Source organism: Muntiacus reevesi, chromosome 12, assembly GCF_963930625.1.
Source record: "Muntiacus reevesi chromosome 12, mMunRee1.1, whole genome shotgun sequence".
NCBI lineage: Eukaryota > Metazoa > Chordata > Mammalia > Artiodactyla > Cervidae > Muntiacus > Muntiacus reevesi.
In genome coordinates, this window is record NC_089260.1 from 10,620,433 (window position 1) to 10,645,090 (window position 24,658).

Genomic DNA, 24,658 nt, shown 5'->3' on the forward strand with positions numbered 1-24,658 from the left:
CCCACAAGGGCAGGATGAGCAGGGTCAGCTGGGCAAGGAAGGCGAGAAGGATGTCCCCAGCAGAGGCATGGTGCGGAGGCTCAAGAGGGACCGACTCTGTCCACCCTCTTTTATGGCTTTATTAAGGCAGTCAGAGTCTGGCTCTCACATCCTGTTACTTAGTTACGCAGTTACACAGGCTTAGACCTCGTGCCTGCTCCGTGCAACCCTGGGCAAGTCACAAATCAGCAGGAGTTCTCACTTCTGTCAAGTGGGTGTCATGATCCTACTCTGTGACAGATTTCCTACTGACAGGATCATCTGTTTAAAGTGCCCAGCACACAGTCTGGGCTTCCCTGGTGGTTAAGACGGTAAAGAATCCTCCCGCAGTGCAGAAGACCTGGGTTCGATCCCTGGGTTGGGAAGATCTCCTGAAGGAGGGCATGGCAGCCCACTCCAGTATTCTTGCCTGGAGAATCCCATGGACAGAGGAGCCTGGAGGGCTGTAGCAATGGGGTCGCAAAGAGTCGGACACAATTGAGTAACTGAGCGCAAGCAGCACATAGTAAGAACCCTGGAAAGATTATCTCTCATCATTTATTATTTTATTATTATTCAGCAAACATGTATGGGCTTGCCCACCCTGCACTAGGTACTTACTATCACAGGATTTAAAAACAAGAGGAGTAGTATGTAATGCTGACACCGGAAAGGCAGGAGACAGACGTGAGCGAAGGCAGGCAATGCACACGAAGGAGGCAATAAACGATGGTTTGGGTGACTGCTGCGATGCTAGAAGTAATCATGGTCATAAGTACAGTGGAGTGCCCATGGGGTGACCATGGGATCTGGGAGCTGGCTCACCTCCCGCCTTCCCTCCTGCTTCCCTACCCACCTGTGATATGTGCATCTCCCCCAAGCCGGTCCCAGCACTGTCAGCATTAAAGGCCTAATACGGGTCGCACCTCCTCTGTGAAACTCCCTCCCATCCAAAGCTCGTCCTCCCCCTCACTGCTCCAGTTTAGTGCTAAATGAAAGAAAGCATCTTGTCTTGTTCACTGCTTTTTCACAAGTGGGACTTGAACAACAGATCGGCCTGTAAGCGGTATTCTACAGCCTTAAAACAAGGGAGAGAGTGGACCCAGGAGCTAGTCCAAGTAATCAAAGGAATACGTTTGTCATGGAAATGTCACGTGTCAAAAGTGGCCGACAAATCGTGCGGCATCTTGAAGTCGCTTTATTACAGCTAGCTTTCCTCACTATTTGACAAAAAATAGTTTCTCCATCCCTGGTCAGACCTAGTAAGTCAGACTACCCATGGGTGAAACGTGCGACTCTTGTTTTTTTACATGCTGCCCAAGTGATAATTATCAAAAAGAAAAAACAAAAGCTTGGGAAAGACTAGTTTGTTCCAGTCACTGCTGCTGAGAACCAAATACCCCAAGACTAAGGGGTATAAAGTAACAACTTTATTATTCTCACAGAATCTGGGAACCAGAAAGTTCTAGAAGGGGAAGGAGCACGCCTTGTCTCTGCTCCCCAGGGCCTGCGGAGCCGGGAGGTGCCACCAGCGGAGATTCCTTCTCGGCATCTCCCTGAATGAGTATCCTGAAAGAACCAAGTGACTCTCTACAGCCCCTTCTCATTGAGCCTCGGAATCACGTGGCATCACTTCCACCACATCCTGGGTGTTGAAACAGTCACAGACCCACCTAGATTCAAAGGGGAGGGATATGGCCCCACCTCTCAACACGAAGAATGTAAAAGAATTAGGGGCCGTGTTTCTAAACCACCATGTCTTGTTTTAGTCCTTAATGCACACCCAAAAAAACTGCCCTTTTCTTTAGACATTCTTCACGTGTGTAAGGCTTTGACAAATACCAGAGCAAGGCTAGACCTTACTGGCTCCTTGGAACCCAGCAGTCATCCCAGATGATGCCTGAATCTGCTTATGAGAATATTCTGCTTTGCAAAGTTGCTTCCTGATGCCTTCAATTCAGAAGCAGCTCCTGTTAAACCTATCTTTAAAGCTAGTGCCATTAATCCATCTTCTCTTTGGGCCTCTTCAGAGAAGTTTTGGAACGCTAACAATGTTTTACTCACCTTTTCAGTTCACATAAAACTAAAAATTAAAATCCTTGTAGTACACAGGTTATAAATGATGACTTTTTTCCCCAGATGTTTCCTATAAAGTACTCAGTCTTGTATAAAATATTGTGATCCAAAGTGTAGAAGAGATTAAAGGGTGAATTTTCATCCTAATTCATCATGCACATATACAGTTCTTTTGGCTAGTGACGGCCTTGTTTATGCATTTGAACATGTTTTATTCATATTCCTGCATATAATTGTCCACGCTTATGTCACACAATCCATTCAAATGCCTAAATATTATAAATAAACATATAATTTTATACTACTTGGGATTACATAGAAATTAGATGTGTCAGGGTTTTGTGTATTTTGATGATATGACACTAAAATAGTTGAGTCCATAAGTTCAAATTTTGAAGCATATTAATCACTTTGTTACAGTAAAATGCACAGATGCGATAGAATAATAGCAGTCTGTATGATTGCTCTAGCAAGTTTTATTAGAAATGTGTGTGTTTTTCCCCCAAAGCCATCTTCATTTTTTTCCTTCCATGTAAAATTGGTTCTGGAAAAGAAAAAAAGATTCAAAGCCACATTGTCATTTTCAGGGAATCACACTACCTAATGTGAGATATTTTCATCACACTGGTAATCATATTCAGACAAAATTTTTTGAGACATGTGAAATTTTCAATTCAGCTCAGTGGCTACAGAAGTAGATCAGTGCACTGTCACAAATGTAACCACACAGGACTGATCACACAATAACAACCCTTCCAGATAGCTCCTCTAATTTGATATCACTGCCTGTTCTAAATTACTGTGGAGTTTTAAAGAATACAGGGCATTTGTTTTTGAATACACAGTGTATTTTCTTCTAATTACATTCCGATCACATTTCACAGAGGAAAATACATCTGGCCTATCAATGGCACAAAATGGGTATTTCCTCAGGGGTGTGTAAAGGGTATATAAATCTCAGCTCCTGCCTGAGATTTGCAGAGATGCTAATACACAGGTCACTTGCACGCTGATTTTTCTTTGTGATTGGGAGCAATGCTTGTAAGCTCTCTGCAGTGTAATGAGATGGTCGGCAGTCTGGCTTACGTGGATAAAAATTTAGCTCTTTTGAAAGCAGTCCCTCTGCCCCTGTACGTTAGGTTCCTACATCGCCTTAATGTACCAGCCTCCCATTTCCATTTATTTGGGGGAAAAAATAAAAACAGTATTTCCTTTAATTTACTCAGACTCACATCTATGCATACAGTTGTGTGCTACATAGATGATATTAAATAAATACATTACAGTGGCTTTCATTTTTAATGGCTCAGTTTTTTTTTTTTTCCTTTGATTGCTTTCACCAATAAAAGGGTAGTCTGTAGAAAAGCACCCTTCCGGATAATCCATTGTCTCATTTTAACTCATTTGTATCAAGGAATTCCCCCTGCAGCCATCGCCGCTGCCAGCCATTAGCCGTGCACATCTGCCCGCAGTAATGACCACTCCTGTGTACATACCTGCCTGCCATCCAATTTAGACCTCACCCACAGGACACTCATGCCATGTTCTCCAGGGCCAGCTAAATGCTAGACTGGTGGCGCGTTACGGTTATCACTTCATCTGGTCCTTGGAAGTGAATTAAGAGCCCCTGAGGTTGAAACTGGGTCAAATCCTTATGTGGGGGGCCCCTCATCTTACCCATGTGCAGGCTCAGGTATGTTCTTACAGAGTTTGCGTCAACATCACAGCCCTCAGAGCTGAAGTTGGGGTCAAAATAGCAGATCTTTTCAACCCAGTCCCTTCCTCTGTACAAGTGTAGGTATGTCAGTGTGATCACAAAGAAACATACTTTGCATCCATAATAGACCATTTATTAAAATGTGTGCTCTCTGACTTGTATTTCTCTTTGTTCTGTTTTCTTACTTCTGTGAACGTGTCCCAATTTAAAGGAATTATTTAACTAAAGCAACAGAAATTAAAGGAATAATTTCAAAATTCTCATAAAATGCATCCATATCCCTGGGTTCAGATGCTGAACCTTTCATCTTTTCTAACTAAATTGTAAAGGACTAGAAGGCAGGGACTCTAGAAAGACACTGTAGTCTCTACTAAGGTGGGTGGACCGTCAGAAGACGTCAGCAAGAACCGTCCTAAAATGCCACTTGAAGGAGCCACTGAACAAGGGCATTACTGGAGATGAGAATGGTCAAGAGGCAACCACAGGGATCCAGACAAGAAAGCATGATGCTTTGACTAATGCTAAGGATGTTTCAAGAGATATTTTGGAAAAAGAAGCAATAGGACTTGGATATGGACAATAAGGTTCTGGGAATGAGGCAGACTTCGACCTTAGCTCTGACATATAAAAATCTCAGAAGTCATCACTCTCATCCTTAAACAAGAAAAATCTGAACAAACTGACAGTCCCTTTTCTCGGATTTATCATAGAACAGGGATAATGGGTGCGTGTCAAGTCACCTCAGTCTTGTCCGACTCTTTGCGATTCTATGGACTGTAACTTACCAGGCTCCTCTGTCCGTGGGATTCTCCAGGCAAGAATACTGGAGTGGTTTGCCAAAGGATCTTCCGGGGACTGAACCCATGTCTCCCGCCTCTCCTGCATTGGCAGGTGGTTCTTTACCACTAGCGCCACCTGGGAAGCCACAGAACTGACTTTGTAGGGTAAACCCAATCCCCTTCCATCTAGAGAGAGAGGCACATCCCAGGGAATTAAAGTTATCAAAATCGGTTTCCCTGGAGCAGAAGCTACAGGAACCGTAAACTTGTGCAACACTGAACAAGTAATGTTGACAAAGTGCTGGAGGCTCAGCGTGGACGATGGAGAAGGCGATGACACCCCACTCCAGCACTCTTGCCTGGAAGATCCCATGGACGGAGGAGCCTGGTGGGCTGCAGTCCATGGGGTCGCACAGAGTCGGACAGGACTGAGGCGACTTAGCAGCAGCAGCAGCAGCAGTGTCGACGAGTGTAAGAGTGAGAGATTCCTGGGCGAGGGAACTTTCCTGAGCTTCTCCTGCAGGAACCCCACCAGGTTCTCACACTGAGGGACCTCGTCCCTCTCCGAGCCCTGGCATGGGGAGGGAAGGAGTAACTGCTGTGCAACCTACCCAGAGCCATCTCCACAAAATCCTCATCGCCAGAGGAAAGGGCTTCACCTGAACACAATTTTGAAACCTTACCTCAACTGGGGAAGGAATTCCTTCCCATCCAGACTCCTCAAGTCTTCCCGTCACACTTAAGATTAAGGCTGGTGGGGGCAGAAATCCCATATTCACAAAGAATTAAGTTTCAAGAAAATCGATTGAGAAAACACAGCCCAGGAATGGAGTAGGGGCATACATACCACTGGGGAAAGGACGGGAACCTTTGCAAAGGCCACAGCCTCGAGGTATAGGTTCCCTATGAGCCTCTGACTGAGACTTGAATTGAAGATGACTGAGCACCTCCCTCCCCCTCCCCCACCACTGCACCAGGAGGCTCCAGTATAATGATAGTGAATTACAGCTAAAGAGCCAGAGATTAAATTGCCAACATCCGCTGGATCATCAAAAAAGCAAGTAAGTTTCAGAAAAACATCTACTTCTGCTTTATTGACTATGCCAAAGCCTTTGACTGTGTGGATCACAACAAACTGTGGAAAATTCTTTTTTTTTTTTTTTTTTTTTGGAAAATTCTTAAAGAGATGGGAATATCAAACCATCTGACCTGCCTCCTGGGAAATCTGTATACAGGTCAGGAAGCAACAGTTACAACTGGACATGGAACAACACACTGGTTCCAAATCGGAAAAGGAGCACCTCAAGGCTGTGTATTGTCACCCTGCTTATTTAACATGATGCAGAGCACATCATGAGAAATGCTGGGCTGGATGAAGCATAAGTTGGAATCAAGATAGCCAGGAGAAATACCAATAACCTCAGATATGCAGATGACACCATCCTTATGGCAGAAAGTGAAGAAGAACTAAAGAGCCTCTTGATAAAAGTGAGTGAAAAAGTTGGCTAAAACACAACATTCAGAAAACTAAGATCATGGCATCTGGTCCCATTATTTCATGGCAAATAGATGGGGAAACAATGGAAACAGTGACAGACTTTATTTTGGGGGGCTCCAAAATCATTGCAGATGGTGACTGCAGCCATGAAATTAAAAAGATGCTTGCTCCTGGGAAAAAGAAAAGCTATGACCAACCTAGACAGCATATTAAAAAGCAGAGACATTACTTTGCCAACAAACATCCATCTAGTCAGAGCTATGGTTTTTCCAGTAGTCATGTATGGATGTGAGAGTTAGACTATAAAGAAAGCTAGCACTGAAGAATCGATGCTTTTGAACTGTTGGAGAAGACTCTTGAGAGTCCCTTGGACTGCAAGGAGATCCAACCAGTCCATCCTAAAGGAAATGAGTCCTGAATATTCATTGGAAGGACTGATATTGAAGCTGAAACTCCAATACTTTGGCCACCTGATGCGAAGAACTTACTCATTGGGAAAGACCCTATTGCTGGGAAAGATTGAAGGCAGGAGGAGAAGGGGATCACAGAGGATGAGATGGTTGGATGGCATCACTGATTCAGTGGATATAAGTTTAAGTAAACTCCAGGAGTTGGTTGGTGATGGGCAGGGAAGCCTGGTGTCCTGCAGTCCATGGGGTCACAAAGAGTCCAACACAACTGAGCAACTGAACTGAACTGACAGCTAAAGAGATGAGAGATGAAAACTCCCTCCAAGGAGCAGAACATAGGGAAGCCTCACAGCCAAAAGAGAACAAAAACAAGAACTAAAGGAAACTGAAGCCTCTGGCAGATACAGCTGAAGTAAAGACTAAACACAGCCCAACTCCTACCCAGATTAACATAAATCCTTCCCCTAAAAACCCATTTCTCTCAATTCATAGTTTCCAAAACAACACGCCTGGCTTTCAACAAAAATTACTAGGTGTGACAAAAGACCAGAAAAAATAGTCTGTACCGAAAAAAAATCATCAAAACCATACACAAATTCCAACTCATATTTGAATTGGAAGGCTACCCACACAGTATTCTTGAGCTTCTCTAGAGGCTCAGATGATAAAGAATCCATGTGCAAGGCAGGAGACCTGGATTGGATCCCTGGGTTGGAAAGATCCCCTGGAGGAGGGCATGGCAACCCACTCCAGTATTCCTGCCTGGAGAATCCCATGGACAGAGGAGCCTGGTGGGCTACAGTCCATGGGGCTGCAAGGAGTCGGACACGACTGAGCGACTGAGTACATAATACGTAAAGGACACTAACGAAAAAATTTGTGGCTCAGCTGGTAAAGAATCTGCCTTCAATGCGGGAGAACTGGGTTCAATCCCTGAGTTGGGAAGATCTCCTGGAGAAAGGAAAGTCTACCCACTGTAGTATTCTGGCCTGGAGAATTCCACGAACTGTATAGTCCATGGCATCGCAAAGAGTCGGACACGACTGAGCAACTTTCACTTCATTTCATACAAGAAAAGATGGGAAATGTAAACAAGGAGATGGAAATTCAAAGAAAAAGAAACAGAAGGAAATGATAGAAATCATAACACAAGAATAGAAATGAAGAATGTCTTTTCATCAGTAGAGAGAGTGGAAGCTCAGTCTTAGGTGACAGAGCAGATGGTGTTGGCATTCAGCAAGAAAGAGAGACACAGACAGAGGAATCAGCTTAGGCCAAAGATGATGTTTTTTTCATTTTTGACCTCAAAGAGGTGGTTTCCCAGGCAGGTGGTCATGAGGGCTAACAAGTAGAGATAAACTGAAAGAAGACATTCAAAAAGAAGGAATGGTTATGATGTCAAAAGAAAAGTGGTTTAAAAAAGCTGTAAAAGTGCGCCCTGGGTTTGGCATTAGACGGTTACTGGTGATTAGAGTCAGAACATAAAAGCCGAGGCAGCTTCCCCGGGATGCTGGGGCAGGATCCAGATCGCAGGGGTGGTAAGGGGAAGTCAAGGAAGAGTGAGAGTGCAGGCAGGGAGCCTGGGCTCCTCTCGAAGACTCCTGATGGGAATGGGGTGTGGCGGGGCGGAGAACAGGAGATTCAGGATGAAGAACTGGAGAAGGTTTCTAAAAATGCAAGAGTTGTGGGACTATTCATAAGTTTAGTACAAAAGATTAAATGTGTCAGTACAAAGAGAACTGATTTTTGGAGGATGTAGTCAATATGAACTGGTAGGACTGGGGCCCTAAATGCAGGAGAAAGAACCACCTTCAGAAAGAAGGCCATTCCTTCCACTGAAAGATCTCTCAATAGCAGGAGTGAAGGGGGAAATGAGGCTATGGATAAAGTTAAGTGTGCAGAGGCAAGAATCCAAAGAGTCCATGCAGACTGCTTGAGAGAGCCAGATTATTCTGTAGACTGATCACTTTCAAACACTTTTCATTTTATACTTGATTTGAGCACCTCCTCAAAATACATATATCTACTTATATATCACACTAATGCCACTGTCAATATTTATTTAACTAAAGCTTAATTTCTTTCTGTATCTAGATTAAAAGGCATTGTATACTCCATACACCACATACCCTAAGGTCACTGTACTCTCTCCCTACAGCAAGCATGTGGAAGGTACTGGTCTGCAGCAGTTAATTTTTTAATGGCTATGTGAAAGAAACTCAGCTACCACAAGCTTAACTCTTCAACTTAGTATCTGAATCAACCTGACCGGCCACATGGACCTCAGCGCAGCTCTCCCCAACACGCATGCCCACATACCCTGGAGACCAACTCTTGGTCCTCCAGCATCCATCTTGAGCCAAGCAACATTTGCCCAGTTTCCTATCCCAGCTTCCTTCCCAGGTCAGAGCTCTCTGATTTGGCAAATTAATGAACAACATTTAGAGATTCACGTCCTCCTGGCATCATTCCCTCCCATGTCCCCTTCCTGCATGTGGTGCCTAAAGGCAATCCCCACACAATCTTTCCTGGACTTGCAGACAACAATCAACAATTCTGAACTAGTCTACAGCAGACCTGCGCTGCTGGCTGAGTTTTGTTGTCCCCTCTCTTGCTGTCAGCTGTCATTTCCCTCTTCCATTAGTATGATTGCGACTTGTAACTTCCTTGCCCTCTCCTAATCTGCCGTTTCTTAACTGCTCTGGGCTGGGGACAAAAGACATCTGCAAATGTTGAGGCTAGAATACTAAGTGGGAATTGAGAATAAGAGCTGCAGGGCCCGGCTTTCCTGCACAAACATGACTCTCCTGCCTCATATCTTTAAGGCCTTTTCCATTTACCTTTTTAGACCAAAGTTGTGCTCCAGACTGGCCTCTACATAAATGACATATCACCATACGTATCTCAAGTTTTCTTACAGCAAAATAAATACCAACCTTCTTTATGATGCCAGCATCATGATCAAGCTGCAACAAAAGAAACAATTTATTGCCCCCCAAGAACTTGATAAAAGGAAGTTGTTCCAGCGTTATGTATTCTTCACCCAGTTTTCGCAAAGGATATTCATAAAATTAATACAAATGGTCACCACTCATATACTTATGTTCTCCTTTAAGCTTTTATATTAGAAGTGGCTCGTTTCACTCTGTAAAATATGAGCCAGTTGACAGAATTGATCACCATCTTCTGGGCGACCTTGACTTGGTGAAACCCAGAGAGGGGTTAAGGAAGCAAACACCCACGCAGCTGATTCTCCAGGAGTGCCCGGCGACAGAAGAGAGAAGCGTCTAGTAACTACTCCATCTGTGCCCACTCGCCTCATTTTTATTATAAGCCACAAATGGCAAAATCAATGGCGAGAGATGAAGCTGGAATATAAAGAGGCCTGAAACGGCTGCAAATCACTGCTCTGCCCTAGGAGGCCTGAGCGGAAACTCCGTGGAGGGTTTCTCTGAGAGGCTTTGCTATTCAGTCACACTAGTGAGTATCTCCCCTAGGACCTTACTCCCAAGTGGACAAACAGGCTCTGTGCTGCTCCCCAAGCACCTGGGGAGGGAAGAGCGTCCCAGGCCCAAGCTTCTGTAAGCCCATGCCCAGTGGCGAGACCCACACACCAGAGAAGGAAGAAAAGCACAGCTGCTCTGCTTACCGACGGCAAAGCAGCGCTCGGCCCTAAGCCTCCAGCCAGCAGGACGGGGGACCCAGTGGGCCAGCCACAGGGGAATAAAACAGGGTGGAGGGGAGGGCTCACCCAGCTGGGCTGACTGTGTTCCTTGAACAGTTGAATTCCCTCTTGCTATGAAGAGAAGGGAATTACCCCAAAGTGGAATGCCTTCTAGCTCCCTGCTACTCTTGGCAGAAATCTTCCCAGAAATATCCAAGTCCCTCTTCTCCTAAATTCATTTTTAATTCTACAATAATTCATTCATCCACTATTCCAAATATTTAACAAAGTTTTAATATCTATCATGAGAAACGCTGGGCTGGAGGAAGCACAAGCTGGAATCAAGATTGCTGGGAGAAATATCAATAACCTCAGATATGCAGATGACACCATCCTTATGGCAGAAAGTGAAGAAGAACTAAAGAGCCTCTTGATGAAAGTGAAAGAAGAGGGTGAAAAAGTTGACTTAAAGCTCAACATTCAGAAAACGAAGATCATGGCATTCGGTCCCATCACTTCATGGGAAATAGATGGGGAAACAGTGGAAACAGCGGCTGACTTTATTTTTGGGGGCTCCAAAATCACTGCGGATGATGATTGCAGCCATGAAATTAAAAGACGCTTGCTCCTTGAGAGGAAAGTTATGACCAACCTAGACAGCATATTAAAAAGCAGAGACATTACTTTGCCAACAAAGGTCCGTCTAGTCAAGGCTATGGTTTTTCCAGTAGTCATGTATGGATGTGAGAGTTGGACTATAAAGAAAGCTGAGCACCGAATAACTGATGCTTTTGAACTGCGGTGTTGGAGAAGACTTCTGAGAGTTCCTTGGACTGCAAGGAGATCCAACCAGTCCATCTTAAAGGAGATCAGTCCTGGGTGTTCATTGGAGGGACTGATGTTGACGCTGAAACTCCAATACTTTGGCCACCTGATGCGGAGAGCTGACTCATTGGAAAAGACCCTGATGCTGGGAAAGATTGAGGGCAGGAGGAGAAGGGGATGACAGAGGATGATCTGGTTAGATGGCATCACCAACTCGATAGACGTGGGTTTGGGTGGACTCCAGGGCTCGGTGATGGACAGGGATGCCTGGCATGCTGCAGTCCAAGGGGTTGCAAAGAGTCAGACACGACTGAGCAACTGAGCTGAACTGAACTAATATGTATCAGGTTTTTTTCCAGGTGCTGAATCCCTGTACACCCTAGATAGAGAACAAAAAGGCAAATAAATATGTAGTTTTTTAAAAAAAGGAAATAAGTCAGGTGCCATGAAGGAAAATCAACAAGGTTAGTTATGGAAGAGAGAGCAATGGGGGCAGAAAGGCCTCTCGACAGAGATAAAGTCTGAGCAGGACCATGAAGAGTAAACAAGAGCAGCCACGGGCAGATCTGGGAAGAAAGCTTCAGAGGGATTAGCAAGTAAACACAAAGCGTCCTAGTGGAAGCCCACAAAAGGTGCTAGTGGCTGGGGTTAACCTGGCAGTGGTTAAGATAAGAGAAGTGGTTACATTCAGGACAGATTATGAAACTGTAACAGACAGGGTGTGATGTGGAGCAAAGGAGCAAGAGAGGAGTCAAGGAAAGCTCCAAAGGACTAAACCTCGACACACGGATATATGGTGGTCCTCCCAGCAGAGATGAGGAAGAGAAAACACAAGGATGAACAGTGGTCCTCCATACCCAGATGGGGAAGCCAAAACACAAGGATGAATTGTGGTCCTAGAGACAGTGAAAAGAGACTGAATGGATGAATAGCTATCCTCCCAACATAAAGGAGAAAAAACGTAAGGGTGAATGGGGGTCCACCCAACAGAGATAAGGAAGACTGAAGGAAGCACAGATGTGAAGGAGGTAAGCGAAGACCGCATTAGACCCTTTGATTAAGCTTCATTACTCCGCCTGTCAAGGGAATCACAGCTGTTAGAATTCTGCCCCTTCCAAGTATATTCATAATATAATATTTCCACTTCTTGGAACTAACTAGTGAAAAGTAGGAAAGAATATATTCCAGGGCCATCATCTGTTATTCAGTCACTCACTAGTGTCTGACTCTTTGTGACCCCATGGACTGCAGGAGGCCAGTCTTCCCTGTCCTTCACAATCTCCTGGAGCTTGCTCAAACTCATGTCCATTGAGTCGGTGATACCATCCAACCATCTCATCCTCTGTCATCCCCTTCTCCTCCTGCCCTCGGTCTTTCCCAGAATCAGGGTCTTTTCCAGTGAGTCAGCTCTTCACATCAGGTGGCCAAATTATTGGAGCTTCAGCTATAGTACCAGTCCTTCCAATGAAGATTCAAGGTTGATTTCCTTTAGGATTGACTGGTTTGATCTCCTTGCAGTCCAAGGGACTCCCAAGAGTCTTCTCCAACACCACAGTTCAAAAGCATCAATTCTTCAGTGATCAGCCTTCTTTATGGTCCAACTCTCACATCCATACATGACTACTGGAAAAACCATAGCTTTGACTATATGGACCTTTGTCAGCAAAGTGATGTCTCTGCTTTCTAATATGCTATCTAGGTTTGTCACAGCTTTTAATTTCATCTTTTAATTTCATGGCTGCTGTTACTGTCTTCAGTAATTTTAGGGCCCAAGAAAATAAAGTATGTCACTGCTTCCATTTTTTCCCCCATCTATTTGCCATGAAGTGAGGGGATCAGATGCCATGATCTTAGTTTTTTGAATGTTGAATTTTAAACCAGTTTTTTCACTCTCCTCTTTCACCTTCATCAGGAAACTCTTAGCTCCTCTTCATTTTCTGCCTTTGCTGCTGCTGTTGCTGCTAAGTCTCTTCAGTCATGTCCGACTCTGTGCGACCCCATAGACAGCAACCCACCAGGCTCCTCTGTCCCTGGTATGCTCCAGGCAAGAATACTGGAGTGGGTTGCCATTTCCTTCTCCAATGCATGAAAGTGAAAAGTGAAAATGAAGTCGCTCAGTCATGTCCAACTCTTAGCGACCCCCTGGACTGCAGCCTACCAAGCTCCTCCATCCATGCGATTTTCCAGGCTTTAGGGTAGTATCATTTGTATATCTGAGGTTATTGCTATTTCTCCCAGCAATCTTGAGTCCAGCCTGTGATTCATCCAGGCTGGCATTTTGCATGATGTACTCTGCATACAAGTTAAACAAGCAGGGTGACAACATACAGCCTTGAGGTAATCCTTTCCCAATTTGGAACCAATCTGTTGGTCCATGTTTGGTTCTAACTGTTGCTTCTTGACCTGCATACAGGTTTATCAGGAGGCAGGTAAGGTGGACTGGTAGTCCCATCTCTTTAAGAATTTCCCACAGTTTGTTTTGATCCACACAGTCAAAGACTTTATAGTATAGTCAATGAAGCAGAAGTAGAGGTTCTTCTGAATTTCCCTTGCTTTTTCTATGATCCAATGAAGGTTGGCAATTTAATCTCTGGTTCCTCTGCGTTTTCTAAGTCTATCTGTACATCAGGAAGTTCTTAGTTTATATACTGTTGAAGCCTAGTTTGAAGTATTTTGAGCATTACCTTGCTAGCATGTGACATGAGTGCAATTGTTTGGTAGTTTGAACATTCTCTGGCATTGCCCTTCTTTGGAATTGGAATGAAAGCTGACATTTTCCAGTCCTTTGGCCACTGCTGAGTTTTCCAAGTTTTCTGGCATATTGAGTGCAGGACTTTAACAGCATCATCTTTTATGATTATATGGGCACAAAGTATATAGATGGCCAGAAAGAAAGAGTGAGAGGGAGCAATGAGATGAGGTCTGTGGACCAGGAAGGAGCCAGATCATGAAGCCTTACCAGCTGTGTTACAGCAGATGGCTACTTAACGCTCCTGGACTTTAGTTCCTGCATCTGCAAAATCAGGATGAGGATAATAGTACATACCTGGGACTATTCATGAACTATGATTTGTAAAGTTCTTAGAATAATGACTAACATGCAATTAGTATTACAGAAAAGATTTTAATTTAACAAATAAGTAAAGTTTTGATCTCTTGCTAAGCAATGGGAAGAAATTAGCGGGGAATGACATGATTAGATTCTACTAATAAAAAGAAAGCAAATGAATATTTAAATGTATTTTTTAGTTTAGTAAACAAAGTAGTGATGAATATTATGGTATCTATATTTGAGAAGTCACTAAAATAATTATTAATACATTCCTTTTAAATACATTAAATTATAGCCTAGTGACCAAAATGATCTCAGACCTACAAACTGTGTATGTAGAAACCAAAGCTTATATAAAGAGTATTTCCCAGATTCTGGACATGGAAATTGTCTCCAGAGCCCTTCCCAGGGTTCAGCAAATTCTCAAAGGCTTGTTTTTGTTCTTCTTATATACACTTTGGTGGGAGAGTTAGTAACAATGAAGCATTTAAAAGGTGGAAAGTCAAAAGGAAGGAGAAATCTATGGCCCTGGTGAAGACTGCCACTAGTCACCTTCTATCTCTGACCAGTTATTCTAAGCAATCCATGTGGGTGGCCCCCTTACCCAGTTGCTGAAGCACCTTATCCAGTGGCCACGTCACACTCATTTATCCAGGGATAATAAGACACTTTTGCCAAGCACACGTCTTGTTCCTGGACAGGATGTGACCGTGAAAGGCTCCGGTTTACACACAGCCTCACTGAGAACAGTACAAAGATCAAAAGAGGTTTTCATGGGGAAGCAATATGTTGGCTTGCGTTTTGGACCAATAACCAGCAGGAATATGGAGGACGTGGAGTTGGGGAGATGGATTAAGAGGCTATGCGTATAATCTAAGCCTAGTGATGAGAACCTGAGCTAAATCCTTAGCCATATGGAAGCAAAGAGGAAGCTGAGTCCTGCTGACTGTCGAGAGGCAGACTCAACACATCTTGGCAGTTGTTTGGATACAGGTGAGGTTTCCAGCTTAGGACACTGGGGGATTGTGAAGTCCTGGAGAGAGGTCAGAACATAGGAAGACAGAAGGTCAGGAGGGAGGAAGCTCATGGAAGTGGCTTCGGCCATGGTACACTCAAGCTCCGTGTAGCCAAAGTTGTGCCGCAGTCAGTAGGTCATATCCTCTTTCCCGTGTATTAACACCTTTCAGTCTCAAGAGCCATTCAGACAGGGGTGCAGAGTAGTTCAACAGCTTCATTAAACACCTGCTGTGTTCCATGCCTGAAGCAATGCTAAGCATTCATTATTTCACTTCGTCTACAGCCTCATCCCATAGGTTTGTCAGCTCCATGTTGACATATGAGGAAGCTGTAGCTCAGAAAGCTTAATTAATTTTCCCAAGGCCAGAGAGTTCTCTGTGCCATGCTCCCCTCACCACTCATCTCTATAGCAACCCTGGGCTCCCCACTCTGGGTTCTCCCCATCTAGTCTCATGCTCTGAGTCCTTGGGGAAGAAAGGTGGTCCTCCATGTTTCCTGATTAGAAGTTTAAGAAATACTTGATCCTTTTGCAGTTCATGAGCATGATGATTGGGTGTTCACGCTGCCGCGTGACATGTGCCTCCCTCTAAACCTTGTTACGACATCGGCACATTACCTGTCTGACGTGAAAAAAAAAAAAAAAAAAAAAAACAAAATACTTGTGCTCGAAGAACTCAGGAGAAGAGTCCTCCTAAGCCTACCTCACAACCTCCGACCATGGAGAAGCAGCAGAGCACAGTGGTGATCGGCGCAGACTCTGAACTCAGCCTCCTGCCTTTCCACCCCTGCCCTCCCAATTACTAGTTGTGTAACCTGTGGTAGGTTCTTTAACCTCTCTGTCCCTTGCTTCACCCACTTGTAATAAAGTAGTATTAGTATAAAACCAATATTGTTATTGTGAATATTGAGTTAACATAGAAAAATAAAGTACTTAGAATAACATCTGGCACATGATATGTACTGTATACAGTATGTATACAATATACAGTATATATATACAGTATACAGTATATTGTATACAATATGGAGCCATATTATGAAACTGACAGTCCTGTTAGAATATTCCTAGAGATATCAGTTTTACTGCCAGTCTCCTTGAGATTCTGTGGTCTAACAGAAGCTGGCAGGCAACCTGTGCCCTGGTAATAACTAGAGATACATCACTAAACTTCATTATTAATGCTTCTTGTTAAATTTTTTATTCTACCTATTTAAGTCTACCCATTGATTCTGCAAAATCTTATTAATCCAGTGCAAAGTACCAGATTAGAGGTTGGCAAACTTAAGAAGTGAATCATAAAAATACCTGTCCAGAAGTAACTTACCGTATTAAGTAAACTCAGTCAAACACAGTGATCAACCTGTTTGAACAATCAGCCAATTCAGTAAAACCTGTTTTTTGGTCTGTGTTTCCTTTTTCCTTAATCAGAACAAAGACAGGGTTTGGAGATGGTACTTACTGATTTGGACATCAACATGGCATCACTATACTCTCAAGGAAGTTCAAGAAATCTCCCGCAGATTCCATGGGGAAGTGTGAGCCACAGATGAGAAATGGTTTAGCCAAAGCCACCAGGCTGATCCCATCACAGGTGGAAATGAAATCCATCTCTCTAACTCCAAACTCGGGGAGCTTTCCACTAAAACATGCTGGCTTGACTTTCCACTCCCCTCTCTGCTAAATCACTGCTCAACATCCTTTTTTGATCCTTTTTTAACCCTTCTAGTAAAAAACAATTGAGCAGACAACACACATATGCATTATAAATATTCTACTATACCAATACATTAATTACACTATAAAAATGACACAAAACTATCAGTTTAAGAGTTGAGCTTTCTCTCGTGACCTAAGTGGATTATCTTGGGCACACCCAGAACATGATTCTCTCACTTTCAGAGACCACAGAGCTGTGTGCTGTCCAGGAAGCCCCTGGAAACAATATGGGACTATATTTGTATTCTATTGTCATTATAACTGATCATCACAAATTTAGCTGCTTAAAACTGCATATTTATTTTCCAAGCTCCATGAATCAGGAGTCCAGACATAGCAAAGCTCAGTTGGTTCTCTCTAAGTGTCTCACAAGGCTGAGATCAAGATGCTGCTTTCCTCTCTGGAGGCGCTAGGGGAGAAGTCAGGTCCCTGAGGTTGTAGGACTAAGATCCCCATTTCCTTGCCAGCCTTTGACCAGGGATTGGTCTCAGCTTCTAGAGGCTGCTCGTCTTCCCAGGCTTGGAGCCGTTCATCTTTGAAACCAGAGATGGTAGGCTGAATCTTTCCTAGACTTCAAATCTCTCTGATTTCCCTTCTGCCTCATCTCTCTGACAGTCAAATCAGTCACTGAGACTCAGTTTCTTCAACAGAAAAATAAGGAAAATAGCATCTACATCAGATAACTGATTTGAGAATTAAATGCAATAATAGATATGAAATTATTTTGAATACTGTGAAGCAATAGATGTGAGGAGAGGTGGGACTTGGGGAGAATTAAAAGGAAAAAGGACAAGGAAACTTTCTCCACATTTAAGATGATTAGTATGACTCTGATGATAGAAGAGTAAGTGTCCACAGAATATTAAAAGGGAGATATTATGTTTAAAATAATTTGTAAGTGCTATAGTGATACATAAAAGTTGGAAATTTTTATAAAACATCATACACCACATGAAACACAAATTAACTTTAGGGTTTATCAAGATTTACCCTGTATCCCCAAAAGAATCAGAATTTAAAATATAAATGACTAAAAACTGAATATAAGCCTGCACAAGACCAGAGAGCCTGTAGATAAGCAAATCCCATTTGGTGAGAACAAGTGTGTCTTGGGGTCAACTACTTAACTTCATGTTTCAAATGTAAAATAGGAAGAATAATAACAATAGCACCTATCTTAGGGTTGTGAGAATTAAACACACATGTAGGACACTCAGAATGGTACCAGTCTGTAAATATTATCTATTACTTTATCATTGGACTCAAAAAAATGAGACTATGATCAGTGAGTCATAAAGCCCAAAGTAGGGCAACCAATAATCTATTGCTAACTCACAGCCCTTTAAGGCAATAAAAAGACTCACGTATCCTTCAAAAAGTGATATGCAATAAGAATAAAAATCTTTCAAGTCACCGTAGATCATGGGTGTTTTACCCATTGTGTACCCTGATGCTGTCTTTTTGTAGCTTGTAGAATTTGGAGCAATAATTCAGCTAATGGCAAAGGGTCGTATGAATTTGCAGTTCTGGAAGATGCTTCCAGCAGGTGCATCTTCATCCTAAGAAGATTTAGTCAGGGCTCAGTTGCCTAGACGGTTAACACCTGGTGGTTTTTATAACACATGCTCAACTAAGAGTAATGGCAAAGGAGAGGACCAGGCCTAGACAGATGTATTACACTCTGGGCGTGAGTAAATGCTGCGTTATCCAGCTGCACTTCACACATGCAAGGATTATACACACCGTAGCAACCATGCCCTAGTCCTGGCAGAATTTCAAGACGCTCTGAGCTTGAATGCCCCCCGAGAGACCTGTTGAGGAACCAAAAGAAAGTAAAAAGAGAGATTTAAAATATCAAATGCCTTACTGCCTGATGTGTTACTGTTTAACGGATTTAATTTAAAATGAAAATCAAAGGACTTATCCTTTCAATATGACAGGCCCAAGGGAAACTCTTAAAGTAGAAAATATGAAGCAAATCCAAGTAAAGATTCCGTGAGAAACGAAAGAAAGACAACACTGAGGGGAAAGTCAGTGAAAGAAGACTATAAAAGGATAACTTATAAAGGAGACTTCAGAACGGCCAGAAATTTGGAGATTATTTGAAAAAATTCATTTCTTCATTGATGTTGTTGCTGTTCGGTTGCTAAGTCGTGTCTGACTCTGCAACCCCATGGACCGCAGCACGCCAGGCTTCCCTGTCCTTCACCATCTCCGAGAGTTTGCTCAAACTCATATCCACACAACAGGCATTAACTAAGCACCTACGGTGTATCAAGCCCTATGCTTGATACAGAGAGCCTCAGAGAGCGAACCTACGGGGGGAGTCCTTAAACAGAGATGTACACTTCACGGCAGGAGGAAGTAAAAACAGAATGACCGGGAAAGGACAGAGAACAGGTACCTAGCTCTGTGGCATCAGGGAAGCAGGAAGAAGATAAACGCGGGGAGACAAACAATGGTGAACAGAAGAGGGAGAGAGAGTTGCCTCAACCAGGGGGACAACTCTCTGGACCTCAATTGTCCCAGGCATCAGAGAAGTGTCTTGGGCTGTGTAATTAGCTCGGGAATCCTGGGAATCCTGTAAGCAGAGGGGCGTCATTAACTCCTCTCATTCTTCACACTCCAACTTCAAAATGAGGAAACGCCTCTCATTCAAAATCTATGTCCAGAGTCTGACCTCTCGCTCTCCCCACCCACAGCTATCCCGGGGGCCGAGCCAACGTCCCCTCTTGTCTGCCTTGATGCTACAGCCTCCTCACCAGGCTGCTTCTTATACTGCATCTTCAAGAAAAACAGGAGCGAGTCCATCCCCCAGCAGCACGGCCGCCCTCTGCCAGTGCGTTGCAGTGCCTCCCCGCTGCCCTCGGGCTCACGGACCCTACACCGCTCTGCTCCACGTGACCTCCGCTCCCCTCACGCCCCCTTGCATGCTCCTCTCCAGCACCTCTGGCCTATTTGCCATTCTTCCAACTCTCTCCCCTGGATATCCTATCTCTGCTCCAGCAGTTCCCTCTGCCAGAAAGGCCCTTGCTCCGGTTTCACTCTGCTGATGTTCTCGACTCCCTCAAGGCTTTTCTCAAATTTTGTCACTGGGCTTATGGGGGCCCTCCTGGGACAGACCCCTCCCCTATAGCCTCTGCTTTAGCTCCTCTCTGAAGGACCTAGACAATAGCATCTGATGCATGTTTCCTGAGTTGTTTTACAGATTTGAAAACTTCCACCACATGGAAGATGTTAACCACTTGATGACCAAGAGCACATACCCCCCAGGCCTCCTGGAGCCTCAGTTCAGCTCAGTTCAGTCGCTCAGTCATGTCTGATTCTTTGCAATCCCATGGACCACAGCACTCCAGGCCTCCCTGTCCATCACCAGCTCCCAGAGTTTACTCAAACTCATGTCCATTGAGTCGGTGATGCCATCCAGTCACCTCATCCTCTGTTATCCCCTTCTCCTCCCGCCTTCAATCTTTCCCAGCACCAGGGTCTTTTCAAATGAGTCAGCTCTTCACATCAGGTGGCCAAAATACTGGAGTTTCAGCTTCAACATCAGTCCCTCCAATGAATATTCAGGACTGATTTTCTTTAGGATGGACTGGTTGGATCTCCTTGCTGGAGATCCTGGAATCTGAGGACTGATAATGTCACTTCCCTTGTTACTTCACCTTCAGTCAACTGGAGAACTGTGCATGAGCTGGTTGGGATGCCCCTCCCCACCTTGCCTTTAAAAATTCATTACTGAAAGCCATCAGGGAGTTGAGGTGTTTGGGGCACTAGCTGCCCTGGACTCCTGGCAGGTCCTTGCCTTGGACCTGCAATAAACACTGCAGTTTCCTTCACCACATCATAGTGTCAGTAAATTGGCTTTACTGTGTGCAGAGGAGCAGACCCAAGTTTGATTCGGTAACAATTTCACCTTCTCTGTAAGGTCTACTCTAACCAACCAGGAAGCCCTACAAACAATCTACCCCTACATTCCTGATCCTCATCAGGAATTACATATCTGTTGTGTGTATTGTTTACTGTCTCCCTCCTCTCCTCTAGAATGGAAGCTCCAAGAGGGGAGGGATCTTTCTTTTTTTTTCTTTTTCAATTTGAGGATAACTGCTTTACAATGCTGTGTTAGTTTCTGCCATACAACTGCATGAATCAGCCATCCAACATACATTCCCTCCCTCGTGAGCCTCCCTCCCAAACCCCCATCCTTCCCCTCTAGGTCGTTGCAGAACACCAGTTACACAGCAGCTTTGCTCTAGGGATCTATTTCACACGTGGTTTGTGGTGGTTTAGTCATTCAGTCGTGTCTGACTCTTGCGACCCCATGGACAATAGTCTGCCAGGCTCCTCTGTCCAGGGGATTCTCCAGGCAAGAATACTGGAGTGGCTTGCTATTTCCTTCTCCAATTTTACATATGGTAGTGTTTATATATCTATGCTACTCTCTCAGTTCATCCCACCTTCCCCTTCCATCACTATGTCCACAAGTCTGTTCTCTACGTCTGTGTCTCTATTTGAGGGCAGGGATCTTTGCCTGCTTTGCTAACTACTTATCTAGGACACAATAAACACTCGATAAATTATTTGTTGAGTGAGCGAATACACCAATCTGAAAACAGGTACAAAAGCTAGTAAATCATAGGATCTGGTGGTAAGACTCCTGGTCACCTTCTTCTTCATCAAGGTCTCTGTGCTTAATAGAAGACAGGAGGGAAGAAGACAGGGCCTTACAGAGCCAGTGCCCCAGAGAGCCTGGCCGAGGGGAAGAGTACTGCTTCGGTTCAGTTCACTCGCTGAGTCTTGTGCAACTCTTTGCGACCACATGGACTGCAGCATGCCAGGCCTCCCTGTCCATCACCAACTCCCAGAGCTTACCCAAACTCACATTCATTGAGTTGGTGATGCCATCCAACCAACTCAGCCTCTATCATCCCCTTCTCCTCCCATCTTCAATCTTTCCCAGCATCAGGGTCTTTTCAAATGAGTCAGCTCTTTGCATCAGGTAGCCAAAGTATTGGAGTTTCAGCTTCAGCATCAGTCCTTCCAATGAATATTCAGAACTGATTTCCTTTAGGATGGACTGGTTGGATCTCCTTGCAGTCCAAGGGACTCTCAAGAGTCTTCTCCAACACCACAGTTCAAAAGCATCAATTCTTCAGCACTAAGCTTTCTTTATAGTCCAACTCTCACATCCATACACAACCACTGGAAAAACCATAGCTTTGACTAGACAGACCTCTGTTCGCAAAGTAATGTCTCTGCTTTGTTGGCAAAGTAATGTCTCAGAGTACCGTTTAGATTATCTGAAACAGGATTCTAGTTTTGATTCGGCCACTTCTGTGTGACCTGGGCTTCAATTTTCTTGTTTATAGAAGTAGAGGTTAGATTAGACCAGGAAGAGGCTGCCCTGAGGCCAGATCCAGCCCACTTCCTGTTCTTAGCACGTTGTCTAGGGCTGCTTAGTGTTGCAACTGCAGAGCCGAACCGTGATGGGGACAGTAGTCTTCAGAGCCTAAAAGGCTTACATTCCCAGCCCGTTTCAGAAAAAGTCTGCCAGCTCCTGGGCTAGACCACCTGAATATAAGAGCCAGTAAAGCAGACTTTGCTTAGTTCACCACTCCCCCTCCAAATTTAGACCTGGCACAAGGCAGGTGTTCAATATATATTTGAATAACTCAAAGTTTTCAGGCTGTTTCACTGAGGCTTGAGCAGTTTACATAACAATAACAGTAGCTGATAGTATTAATACCACTTGTAAGACATGGCCTGGGGTCTTCTCTCATAGCTCAGTTGGTAAAGAATCTGCCTGCAATGCTGGAGACCTGAGTTCAATTCTAGGGTCAGGAAGATCCACTGAGAAGGGATAGGCTACCCACTCCAGTATTCTTGGGCTTCCCTTGTGGCTCAGCTGGTAAAGAATCTGCCTGCAATGAGGAAGATCCCATGGACTCTATATAGTCCATGGGATCACAAAAAATCAGACACGACTGAGTGATTTTCACTTTCAAGGCAGGGCCTAAAAATGTAACTTATATCAACAACCCCATAAGAGAAGTTTTATTCTTATCTTCCCCATTTTATAGATGGAGAAATTGAGACACAAGAAGATTAAATACCTTGTCCTTCTAAGTAAGTGGGACAAGTCGGGACCTGAACTCAAGCTGTCCAATGCTACAGTTCATACTTGAACCACTGCACATAATGCCTGTCACTTGGCCATAGGGACAAAGACAGTTGCTCATTTATCTGTTTGATCTCTTGGTGTCTACACTTGCTTTTCTAAGAAAAGAGGGGGTCTCTAAATTTTTTAAAGTTTGAAAATCGTGGAACTAGATCTAACTAAGTCACTTCAACAGTCTAAAATATAGCTTTAGCAGAGCTACTCTAAAGGAGAAAGTAGAATTGCATCCCTCATCTTTGCTCTTCTCTTTACACATGGAGCCCTAAAGACATCTCTGCAAATTCCACAGCAGGACACCATCCCTCCCCAACTGCACAGAATGAAGAAGATTCTCTGCTTCTCAAAGAAAGAAAAACTAAGAAAGCAATGACAACTTTTATGTCCACTGCACTCTCTAAAAAATATAGGAAAGAACAGACTCAAAGGGACTTAGAACCTAATTCAACTCTCAATTGATTCACTTGTTGTAGAAGCTTAGAGGATGAGCTTGAAAGGTGCACAACCTATGAAGAATTCCAGATACTGAATCTGCAGCTGGGATAAGCACAGAGTGGCGTGAAATTTCACTCCAAATTTCAAGGCTACTGCTCATGGCCCTGAGCTGCTCTTATTTTTCAGCATGTGAGCACATGTTTTCCAACACAGAGACATCAATAAGTCAAGCCAAGGATAATCTCTAGGTCATTAATTAAAGTCTGTGTACAGGCATGCACACGATATCATCATACATAGCATACGGAGCCATAAACACTATGTGGAACCAGCAGCTATAAATTATGAGCATATAATTCCCTTGAGCTTCATAAACCATAAAAATGAAGCTCAAGTGGTTTGTGTAGTCATTTGAATCCCAGAAGGAAATACAGTACCACGATTCAAAAGTTGCTTATTGTTTATTTTTATATAATGGATGGATCCTACTTGTCAATTCACGCGTGCCCTCCTCCCACTGGGGCCGTCCATCCTCAAACTGACTCTCCGTTAGCCATCCCCTCCCAGCCTGGCTTTCCCCAAGGTCTCCCCTCTTCACAGAAAAGGCCCCCCTCCATGGCAGAAGCAGAAGCAGCAGCCTGGTGGGAGTTTGGGGTTTCTCATCCCACTAGCAAATGTTAATAATTCACGAGAGCAGTGTAACTCTGCAAATCATCAACAACTTTTTTTCATGGGATGCAGCATTTGAAACACTGCATTCCATGTATTATGACTTACTTACAGATTTGGAAAAACAACAGCTATTGAGCACTAATGTCTTCATGAAAGTATTGTTTTAAATGATGTCTTCCCAATCCCCTGTCCCCAAATTCCTCAAGTCTCCACTCAAAAATGTGATGTCCTTTCCTTAAATCCTGTGCATTCATCCACTCACTAACCTAACAACGAGAAATCAAATATTTAGTGATCACTGATTATATACTTGGAAATGTGCCATACTTAGAAGGATGTTTTCCTCTCTCAAGAATGTGCAATCTGGTTTAAGAGTAAAATAAAAATACACTGCAGAGAATGAGAATTGGAGTCAGGTAAAAGAAAGTGAAAGTCGCTCAGTGGTGTCTGACTCTTTGCAACCCCATGAACCATACAGTCCATGGAATTCTCTAGGCCAGAATAGTGGAGTGGGTAGCCTTTCCTTTCTCCAGGGGATCTTCCCAATCCAAGGAACCCAGCAGTCAAGTAAACCAGGGTTATATTTGGACTCTGTTGCTTCTT

The 24,658-nt window shown here is 43.9% G+C and overlaps 1 non-coding gene across 1 annotated transcript; it reads left to right on the forward strand.

Moving 5' to 3' along the window:
• The first annotated feature begins 15,577 nt into the window (after positions 1-15,577).
• LOC136145319 (small nucleolar RNA U13) lies at positions 15,578-15,682 on the forward strand. The gene has a single exon (XR_010658762.1). It is a non-coding gene; the product is annotated as a small nucleolar RNA U13 (small nucleolar RNA).
• The last annotated feature ends 8,976 nt before the right edge of the window (positions 15,683-24,658 follow it).